Genomic DNA, 11,715 nt, shown 5'->3' on the forward strand with positions numbered 1-11,715 from the left:
AGAAATTTATTAATAGTCTTGCTGAGCCTGTGGACAGAAGAAACTTTGATTTACTTATCTTGCAAAAACAAGCATATTAAAGTGAGACCTTTTTGCAAATACTCACATTTTTCTCCATTTTCTTTATTTCAAGCTCCAACTTCCATATTTTTAGTTTTTTGTATTGCAGATCTGCTTTTTTACATTCTATATCTTGGAGCAAGAACCTTTTGTAGATCTCACTAATCTCAGATTCCTTTAAGACTGAAGTATAGTCAAGATTGAGAAGTATTTATTCATGTTGAACTGCATAACTACTACTCACGTGTTCTCTTGCAGAGGTGTGAGCTCTGGACATGGAGGCCTGAGGGTCTTCTCTCTGTTCTTCTATTTCCTTTAAATACAACACAAATCATGAGATCACACAGCACATTAACAGACAGATACATAGACACACACGCCTTACAGAACAGGCAGACACTGTGTCCTCATTCTCCTGTACCATCCTGGATGGTCCGGCAATCTCCCCCTGCAAACAACAAATTAAGACACATAAATGTTAACGATCCTCAGGGTTCAGTCATAAGAAATAGGCTGGTTTATAGTACTCACATCATTGTCAAATACAGGAGGGTCTAAAAGAGTCCGCACACCCCCCACCACTGTAGTCATCAAGAATACAATAATACTAGCCTGTAAGAACAAACATGTAAAATCTGAGAAACAACTGAACCTACCTTTAACATAAGGCTGTGTATCATGAGGACAGACAGGATCAGATGATGTTCCTCCTTCAATTCCCACAATGATGTGGTGTCCGCTGTTTTGCTCTAAAGCAAGGTCTTCTGCAGGAGTGAGGGCTGCTACAGGAGGCCCACCACCAGCAGCAGCAGTAGCAGTTTTCTTTCTGGTTGCTAAAATATTTTATAGAGTTATTTAATATGGTGTTTTACCTTTTCCTGCACATTGGACTAATCAACTGTACTTACCATTCTGGAGTATATTTTTATATTTCACCTTGACCTGCTGCCACGTTCTCTTAACCCTGCTCATGTTACTTTTAAATCATGAAATTATTATTAACATTATTAATTTACTATAACACTTTTAAAATGCCAATGAATGGATTAAATTACACTACCGTTCAAAAGTTTGGGGTCACTTAGAAATGTTCTTATTTTTGAAAGAAAAGCAGTTTTTTTTTTTTTTCAATTTAGCTAACAGTAAATGCATCAAAAATACACTCTATACATTATTAATGTGGTAAATGACTATTCTAGCTGTAAACATCTGGTTTTTAATGCAATATCTACATAGATGTATGGAGACCCATTTCCAACAACCATCACTCCAGTGTTCTAATGGTACATTGTGTTTGCTAACTCTGTAAGGAGGCTATTGGATATTTAGAAAACCCTTGAAAACCCTTGTGCAAGTAGGTTAGCACAGCTGAAAACAGTTTTGCTGATTAGAGAAGCTATAAAACTGACCTTCCTTTGAGCTAGTTGAGAATCTGGAGCATTACAATTGTTGGTTCGATTAAAATCACAAAATGGCCAAGAAACTGAAGATTTTCTACAATGGTGTGTACTACTCCCTTCAGAGGAGAGCACAGACAGGCTCTAACCAGAGTAGAAGGAGAAGTGGAAGGCCCCACTGCACAATTGAGCAAGAAGACAAGTAGATTAGAGTCTCCAGTTTGAGAAATCAACGCCTCACAGGTCCTCAATTGGCAGCTTCATTAAATAGTACCCGCAAAACGCCAGTGTCAATGTCTACAGTGAAGAGGCGACTCCGGGATGCTGGCCTTCAGGGCAGAGTGGCAAAGAAAAAGCCATATCTGGCTAATAAAAGAAAAAGATTAATATGGGCAAAAGAACACAGACATTGGACAGAGGAAGATTGGAAAAAAGTGTTATGGACAGATGAATCAAAGTTTGAGGTGTTTGGATCACACAGACGAACATTTGTGAGATGCAGAACAACTGAAAAGATGCTGGAAGAGTGCCTGACACCATCTGTCAAACATGGTGGAGGTAATGTGATGGTCTGGGGTTGCTTTGGTGCTGGTAAAGTGGGAGATTTGAACAAGGTAAAAGGGATTTTGAATAAGGAAGGCTATCACTCCATTTTGCAACACCATGCCATACCCTGTGGACAGCGCTTGATTGGAGCCAATTTCATCCTGCAACAGGACAATGACCCAAAGCACACCTCCAAATTATGCACAAACTATTTAGAGAAGAAGCAGGCAGCTGGTGTTTTATCGGTAATGGAGTGGCCAGCGCAGTCACCAGATCTCAACCCCATTGAGCTGTTGTGGGAGCAGCTTGACCGTATGGTACGAAAAAAAGTGCCCATTAACCCAATCAAACTTGTGGGAGCGGCTTCTGGAAGCATGGGGTGAAATTTCTCCAGATTACCTCAGCAAATTAACAGCTAAAATGCCAAAGGTCTGCAATGCTGTAATTGCTGCTAAGGGAGCATTCTTTGACGAAAGCAAAGTTTAAAGTAGAAAATTATTTCAAATTTAAAAAAAAAACATTATTTCTACCTTGTCAATGTCTGGACTATATTTCTATTCATTTTGCAACTCATTTAATAAATAAAAGTATGAGATTTCAGGGAAAACACAAAATTTTCTAGGTGACCCCAAACTTTTGAACGGTAGTGTATATGCTCACGCATTTAATCTGTCTGCAATATTATGCCAAGCAGCTTCTCTGGCTTTATTAATACAGGATGTGTTGCCTTTCTTCATAATAACGTGTTTATATTCCTCATAAAGACGTATGAGTAGCTCCTGTTCAGCAGAAGAAAAAAAAAGCTGCTCGTTTCTTCAGCTCTTTCGACATTTTCTTGCCTTTTCGAATATCGATTAGTGAGGCTGTGTAAATACTGTGTGCACGCGCATGTTCGCCGATTACAAAAGCCTGGCTTGAATTAGTGGGAATAGGTTGCATCTGGATTTCGTTAGTGGAACGGAACTAGACGGAAGTGAACTGTTTGGCTAACTCAAGCGAGGCTCACTCTAATAAGCGTCGCATTCATAAGCTCGCTTCGTGGAATAGCCCCCTGGTCAGCTAACGAGCTATCCAAACGCTAACGCAAATCATCCAGGATAATCCAGTCACATAAGAGGAAATATAATTAACTATACTGATAGGCTACCAAAGAAGTAGGCGTGTCCCGCGTGTCTTTGCTCCCCACCGCAAACTTCAAGGCAACCAATTAACCCTAATAAGTTCAATCTACTTAAAAAACAGAGGTAACTCGTTGCCTCAAAAAAATTAAGTAATGGCTTCTGTCAAAACTAATATAATTGAGTTGTATGGATACAATTCATACTTATATGATTTAAATAGAGTGAACTAATCAAAAGTTGAAATTACTAAATTTACTCAATTTAAAATTACTCAGTTGCTTTTACTTGTTAATTTAACTTTTGTTGTGATTTTGGATTTGGATCCTTTTGCTTAGCACTAGCATTAGCAACAATATATTTTGCTTACCCTTTAAACATAATATAGGAATTAAATGTAACTATTGTTTTAAATGTGTCCGAGCTGTGAACCCAAGAGAGGGCCTTAGGAAATCATGATGCGTAAGGAGTTTAAACGAGAAGGTGATTGCTCAAGCAGAAGTGGTGAACTAATAATACTGACATGGGTGAAACATGAATGTATGACATCCTGATGTATGGTGACCTCGGGTCAAGCAGACAGTCCAGAGACAGGAACCATATGTATAAGAGATGTTAGGTTTGGAGACAAAGAGAGAAGACTTGTTTGTTCGAACAACAATACCATGTAAGGCATAGAAGCAGATCTGTGAGTTTGGGGCGTGGAGAAATCGTATATAAAGACGGCATGTACAAACACTTGTTGGGTCTCTCTGATGTTAGAATGTGAGTCTTAATAAAGGCATTTTTGCTATTGCTATAATTTTGGTATGTGGTTCCTGCTACAGTATTAATCACTACACAGTTACAAATAACTTAAGAGATACTTATGAGATTTTTTATTATTAATACTTAATTGTTATAATTATTGTAAATGAACTTCACTGACAACACTGGTTTCATAGATATGAACTTGTTTATTATCATTTGGCATCAAATAACATTTTAAACCATTACTGCTTTCAGTCAAAAGCAAAACAGTGTGCTTCATACAAAAGATCAAGTGAATGACAAGACATAGGCTATAACGTGACATGAACAGAGATTCCTCAAATCAGTGCTTTTAAGCAATAAAGTTATTTTTGAGCAATAAAATGCTTGCCTTGCGCAACATAAAATTAGAGAGAGAGAGAGAGAGAGAGGAAGCATTTTCATTTATTTACTTCAAACAAGCTAAAATAAACACCAACTTTACATCCTGCTGGTAGTGAGTGTATTTCTAACTAAAATTTCTGCTAAATTCTAAGAAATCCTTTAGTTTTTTTACGACTGCTAACATGCGTTTCCCAATACTTGAGATACATTTTTAAAACTCTAACACAGCAACACATTTACTGAATGCTAACGTTAGCAGCAAGCTAGCATTATAAGCAATCTATCCAAATTAATACATTGCTAACACATGTATAAAGGAGTTAGTTCCTGCCACACAATCTAATTGGTTAAGAACTGCTCCAACCGATCAGATATTTCACCATAACGCCACAGCTGTGATGAAGTATACAATTGTCTTTATTTTGTGTCTGCATTATCACACACTGTTAAAAAGCTTCTCCAAGTCACGTGTTTGCCAAAAGTTTAATAGACACTAATTAGTTCGGCGCCCCACACACAGGACGTATACGGTGTACATGTAATGTCACAGAAATTCAGTGGATAAAATTATTAGTAGGAAGTATCATGTATTGATTTTTTATTGCAAAGGCCCTAATGGGGAAAATACCTTTATATATTTCTAATCTACTTCCATTTCAATCTAATTTATCTTATTTATATAATACAAAATCACAAAATAAGTTGCTCTTAGATAGCCCATTAGAAAGAACAGAGTTGGTCATGGTGAGCGGTGTCGGCCAGAGGAGGATGGGTTCCCCCCCTGAGTCTTGGTTCCTCTCAAGGTTTCTTCCTCATGCAAAAAACTAGGGAGTTTTTCCTTGCCACTGTCGCCTTTGGCTTGCTCACTGGGGGCTAGGACTCGGCACTTGTAAAGCTGCTTTGTGACAACAACTGTTGTAAAAAGTGCTATATAAATAAAATTTGATTGATTGATTGATTGAGTTGGGGAAAATGGCTTTTTCATTGTATGCGCCTTATGTTTGGAATGAGCGTCAAGCTGTCTTAAACCTAGGCTTCTTACCCTCTCTGAAATTGTGTTGTGTATAGAAGTATTGTATGTCATTGTGTATAATTGTTTTGTTCTGCAAATATTGGCCAGGACTCCCTAGGAGAAGAGTTATTGTAACTCAGTGAGATTCCTCCTGGTTGAATAAATGTTAAATAAAAATAAATATATAAAACAGATGATGCATCTGAAATAAACATAATTTAAAAACAAAATACTAAAATAGGCTAAAACAAACAAAAATGGACTAACAAACAAGCAAAAAAGCCCAGACACTGCAGTATTGAAATTCTGTAATAAAGTCATTTTTTTCAGGTAAGAAGAGCCTGCTTTATTGTCAAATCTGTGATACGTGCGGGACATACACAGGATTGAAATTACGTTACTCTCAGACTCCATAGTGCAGCGGTAAACATTTACTTAAAATTAACATTAACTAAAACAGTAAAAAAAGGAATAGTACAATAGTAAAGGTAAGTACAATAGTAAAGATAAAAAATATAGCTGAGTTGTTTATATATATAATAAAATAAATAGAGGTCTCTGAAATTTACATTCAAGTAAGTGGCGTATGCAGCAGTAAGTAAACATACTGTATGTGCAAAGTGAATGTATGAGGAATCTGGTGTAATTACGATTAAAGTGAACGTATGCAATGAATTAGAAATATAATGTGCAAATGTAACAGGAGTGCAAATTGAAGAAAGAGCAGGGAGTGAGTTGATCCTCCTGACTGGTGGACTGGTGCCAGGGGGATCTGCCTCCTGAACTGTCATGAGATCACAACAGATCCTGGACCTGTAGGAGGAGCCAAGACACAAAATGGCAGTGAGATATCAATACTCCCAGCTGAACTACTCTCTGGACTACACCTGGTTGCAGCATGTGGATAAGACAACAGGGCGAAGATAAGATTTTCTATGGGGCAGTGTGAAGTGTGATGGCAGCTGCAGCGTGAGAAGGCAAACTGCTCTACAGACGCTCTACCTGGCTCAGAGAGGCTGAAACTTGGAGGACGCGGCTCTGTGTCTCTCGGCGCCGGGCAGGGCTGCTCTGGCAGAAGGCACAACCGAGGTCTTTTTGGACCATCCCGGAGGCCGTGGCGCTCTATTCTATAAGGAGATGTGAGACAGTGATCAACGACTGCGGCCTGTCGACAGAGCCGGAGGGGAGGGAGAAGCAGAGCGCGTGGGACTCACCCGGTGGGATGACCATGGCCAGCGACTTGGGCAGGGTGGCGGCGTTTTCCACAAAGGTGGGCAGGCGCCTGGGGCTGAGCGGGCTGCAGGTGTCCGAGTCCCGCACGGTCACACAGCTGTTGACGTCCACCCGGTTGTTCACGCCGCAGCTAGGGAGGAGTGTTTAAATCCACAAAGTGAGCAAACAGAAGGGTGACCGTTTCAACACAGAGCTCAGAGGCACAGGAGGCGGAGCAAAGGAGTTCGCGGGGAGGGCACCTGGTGGGCAGGATCTTGGCATTGTCCTTGCCCTCGGTGTCGCTGGAGATGGTGATTATTCTGACAGCGGGGTGGAGTGTGTCCGAGATGACGATGGGCTGAGATGGGTGCGTGGCAGAGGACACACACACAACCAACAAACAGGTCACATGTACTTAATGGCAAGACCCTTCAAACATAGCTGAAAAGCACATTTCCGGTGAGTAATTTCTTATCTGAACACCTGCAGTGTTTAATGTGAGCTGTAGGTTTGGGGATACTGGTGCAACACACGACAAGCTTGTGCTGGCAGGCCCACCTGGCTGTGTTGGTCGGGCTGGCTGCTGAAGGTGACTGGGAGGTTGGAGTTGGTGCTGGCCCCCGCCCCCAGCCACGCCCCCACTGCCGAACAGGCCTCTGCTGCCGTCGAAGCCCGTGGACCTCCGCTTACAGATCTCCATGTTCTGGAAGCAAGACTTTACACTGCAAAGTGAGAGAGACAGAGAGTGAGACAGACAACGAGAGTGACACACAGAGTCAGTGAGACAGAAAGAGGTGAGTTACAGCACTGTGCTACAGCAAGTTACAATAAGATGGCGTTCCTTAAAAAGAGCTCTTTGGGGTTTTCTTCCATTTGCATGCAACTTTAGTGTGCTTCCAGTTGGAATTCTTAGCTCCTTGTCTGAATACATTTTACACGAAAGAAGCAAATTATGGAGCGCCCAGCCCTGCATAATGATCGACACGCAAACCATCCTGCCCGCGTCGGAGCTGGAACACAGGCTGGACTGTGTGAGACGGAGGGACGGTCCTGTACACACTCACTGTGCACTGTGAGGGTAGTGAGAGAGGTGAGCCATGGTGACGAATGGGTGTTTGAGAGTCTCCAATGGCGTGATCCGTTTCCCTGCGTCCAGCGTCAGCATCTTTTTAAGCAGGTTGATGAACTCCCACCGGTCAGCCTTCTCCACCTGAACGTCTGTGCCTTCCAGAATGGGCATGTTGACCTGCATGGGAGACGAACGGGTAGGTCATATTATGTGCCAGCAGAGGGCGGCGATGTGCCTAAGACGCTGTTTCAGCAGCAACATTGCCGTGTGTTTCTCTGCATTTCACAGGCGCTGTTGTGACTTACATACACTTCTTATTATGACAGCACGAACCCTCGAACCCTTGAACTCAAAACCAAGACCTTGCTCTACATGCTCCACCAGCAGCTGGTGCGCTTTGTTCTTCATTTGCATGTCACAGCAGTGATGCTAAGCGTGCAATAAGGTGTACAAGAGCACAAATAACCTGCTTCATGTCATCGAGACGGTCGAAAATGTATCTCCTGGTCTCTTGGGACTTGACGCCAAGCTCCACCTCATGCTCTAAAGGCGTCTGGGGAACATAGAAGGAGAAAAAACGTTCAGGTGTACTGTCAGGTGCCATTACAGATCTCTTATGAACCGAACACATGGCACAAGAAGGATGGGGGACCTTGAGTCTCCACAGATGGTAGCTGGAGCCAGAGCCCCTGTGGAAGAAGCATCTGGTCTTGGTTCCCGCACTCAGGAGGTTCTCTGCTGGAAGGCCCTGCGTCTGGGAGATGTACCGGATCTGCGGCGACAGCGTACAGGAGGGATGATTTTATGGTATGATGGGATGACTTTATTTTATGTTCATATATTGATCCTGAAGACGAGCTAGCAAAGACAACTACTCTATCCAAACCCTACATGTCCCTACAGCCACAAAGCCACCATGGGTCTGCACCTCTAACACAGTAAGGGCCTCGCTTTCCTAAAACACCTTGCACCAGTCAACCCTGTTGTACTGGGACCTTGACTGGACCCATCTTAGAATTCCACTGTCATGCAAACCTGAGATTTTTTCCCACTGCAAGACAGTATTCCTAGCACTACTGTAAAGAGCTCTTATTAGATTACCAATTATAGCCAGCAAACACATCTCAGGCCTAAAGGGCCCACAGATCACACTCTCAACACATTTGAGTTAATTGTTTTGTTGGTTCCCCAAAAATCATTCATAGTCTCTTCCTTGCCAGTCATTACAGAACAGCTAGCAAGCTGCATAGTTAGAATAAAGGTGGCCATCACTGTTAGCAACTCCACTCTTCTCCCAAACAAGATTTACATCTTTATTACACAGCGAGGAAGTTCTGGAAAGGAGGTGGGAAAGCAGACTCTAAATCAGCACTGTTCTTCGATGCTTCGTGAATAAAGACAGAAGCGTGAGAAAGGCGAGGTTCGGGTCCGAGGCCCGTGGGCTGACCTGATCGTATTCAGATGCTCCAGGATACAGGGGACAGCCCAGGAAGAGCTCGGCGATGACACAGCCCAGGGACCACATATCGATGGCCTCGCAGAACGGGAGACCCAGGATGATCTCGGGCGATCTGGACCAAAAAGACAAAAACGTCCATCATCACGTTTAGCATGATACTGTGGTTTGTGGTGATTCAAAGGTACTCACTTTAACACAGAGTGATGAATTAATGTGTGAAAATGTAAAAGCTTTAAGAAGTATTTTTTTTACTACCTGAAATATTCTTTTGGTAAATTGGTAGCACAATACTGGCCTGTGCATTACCCATCTACTACTGTAGTGTAACCTGACACTGACACTACACTGACACACTGACACTACATACTGATGTGCTGTTCTCCACTACGTAAATACAGAACAACACTGCCATGGTGTAACTACAATGGAGCAGTGCGGGTACCCTGTACTGATATTACCAAAGCCTGAAGCATAAAACCAACCAAAAAAATATTTTTATGTGTGCTGAGAGCATCTTAACTTCTCAGGCACTGAAGATATTAAGATATTCTTTGGTGTTTGGATAAATGACAACACTTACATGATCCAGTTAAAAATACATCATTTATAAATCAAATGGCAATCAAACGCGTTGCAGTTCATCGTAATGCTTATCACAATCTTAATGTGCAGCCGTGTCACCATAGCCATCCACAACGGGCAGTTCACCTCTCAAGCACACTCGAGCGGAAGCGATTCCCACAACCATGCATCTGTTTCCAATATGCCTTAGGCCGCGCCACTCACCGGTAGTATCTGGTCTGCAGGTAGGAGGAGCACACGGCCTGGAGACGTGGGTGGCGGAGCCGAAGTCGATGACCTTGACCCGGTACGGCTGCCTGACGGGGTCCACCAGCATGATGTTGTCAGGCTTGAGGTCGGTGTGGATCAGGCCCAGACTCTTCATCTTCAGGAGCGCCATGGCCAACTGCTGCACTATGGGCCGGATGCACTTCAGCGGCAGCGGGCTGTGCTTGACGAAGTCCTGCAGGCTCTGCCCCAGCATCTCAAACACCAGGCATAAGTGGTTCCTGTGCTGGAAGTACTCGTACGAGCGAACAATGTTGAACTCGTCTACGTTCTCCTTGTTGAGACGGCTCAGGATGCTCATCTGAGCAGATGGGGGAAGATGGGACAGGCGTTAAGTTATGTGGGCACAGCATTCAAGGGCTAATATGCTACGTAACTTCAATAGCATCAGCCCAGTTACTGCATGGCTCCCTTCAGACATTTACTTTTGCTATATTTGGCAGATGCTCTTTTCCAGAGGGAAATGACCCCTGATCAGTGGCGGCTGGTGCACAAATAATTGAGGGGGGTGTAAACAAATTAAAAACAAATAAAGCAGTCTTATTGCCCTTTATTTATTTGAACATGAATTTTGCCCTAACGTTCTTCAAGTGAATGCTTTGTGAGAAGATTATTTTGTAAAGATAAAACTGAATTTTCTCTCATTTTGTATGAGCTGCTGCTCCAGCCTGCTGATATTCAACATGAACCGAGTTACGTTGGAGGTTCGCGCGAGGTGGGCGGAGTCTCGCCCTACGATCACTCGCGAAAGTATAAACCAGCTTTAACGAACCGCAGCTGACTGACACTACCAACAAGAGTGGGTGTGTCCAACAAGAGTGGGTGTGTCTGAAACCGACCAATTAAACTGCAGCCTCAGATCAGTGCTTGGCAAAAGTTTATGCCTCTCCATGCACTCTCATTAGACCGGTGCCCCGCACACAGGAAGTGTGCACAATGTAAGCAATTAAATACAATTATGTGTTTACACTTTTAATAAATTCAAACATGGCAATTAGACACACAGTGTCACTAAATAATTTCCTCACTATCGCAGTTTAAAATGAACTCATTTTAATATCGGAACAATATTAAGGGGGCGGCGCCCCAGCGCCCCATATTGACCAGCCGCCACTGCCCCTGATTACAAATTGCAGTGTTAGCCAATATCAGCCTATTACATCTTATTAGAGCAGGAACAAAGCAACATCACAATCAGGGCTACAATTGTGTAACGCGGGAGTACAGGGAGGTACTTGACGTGTGAAAAGAGAAACAATATAAGCCGTGAGAGCACGGTAAAACAATAAACAAAACTTCAGACAGCTGAAACGGATCATTGCTGATTACGTCCCGCAACTCCTGGTGGTAGAGGGAGTGGCAGCCGAGCCAGCCCTGACACATTGATTCTCAAAACCTCTTTTAAATCTACCATAATTTCCCCACCTCGATCAGGCCCTGGCGGGCATAGGCAGGGTGATTTTTCAGGATCTTGATGGCGACAGATTGACTGGTGCCGCGCTTCCAGCACTTGGCCACCTGGCCAAAAGTCCCGCGGCCAAGGAACTCCAGCACCTCGTATCTGTTGGAGGCAGAGCAGAGGACCTCGTGCTGCACTAGACGGTAGTCGTCCATGCTGAGGAAACTGCTGCTTGTAGCCATGGAGTCAAAGTACGCCATGGACCAGGTGGTACAGATTTAACCAATCCGAATATCTTATTTAGTTATCAGAACAAACTTTTTGAATAAAAAGCAGAAGAAAACGACACGGAATTCATTCGTAGTCGACCGTAAATGTTGTTCTGTTTGCACACACTATGACAACGCGTAATGTAAACTAGCGGTTTCCATGGAAGCTCAATTCGAATTCTACGATTGTG

At 43.0% G+C, this 11,715-nt stretch overlaps 1 pseudogene; it reads right to left on the reverse strand.

The window, feature by feature from the left end:
* Window positions 1-6,054: 6,054 nt before the first annotated feature.
* LOC143485483 (homeodomain-interacting protein kinase 1-like) lies at window positions 6,055-11,515 on the reverse strand (annotated as a pseudogene).
* Between the last annotated feature and the right edge of the window lie 200 nt (window positions 11,516-11,715).

This window comes from Brachyhypopomus gauderio, unplaced genomic scaffold, assembly GCF_052324685.1.
Source record: "Brachyhypopomus gauderio isolate BG-103 unplaced genomic scaffold, BGAUD_0.2 sc34, whole genome shotgun sequence".
Classification (NCBI taxonomy): Eukaryota; Metazoa; Chordata; class Actinopteri; order Gymnotiformes; family Hypopomidae; genus Brachyhypopomus; species Brachyhypopomus gauderio.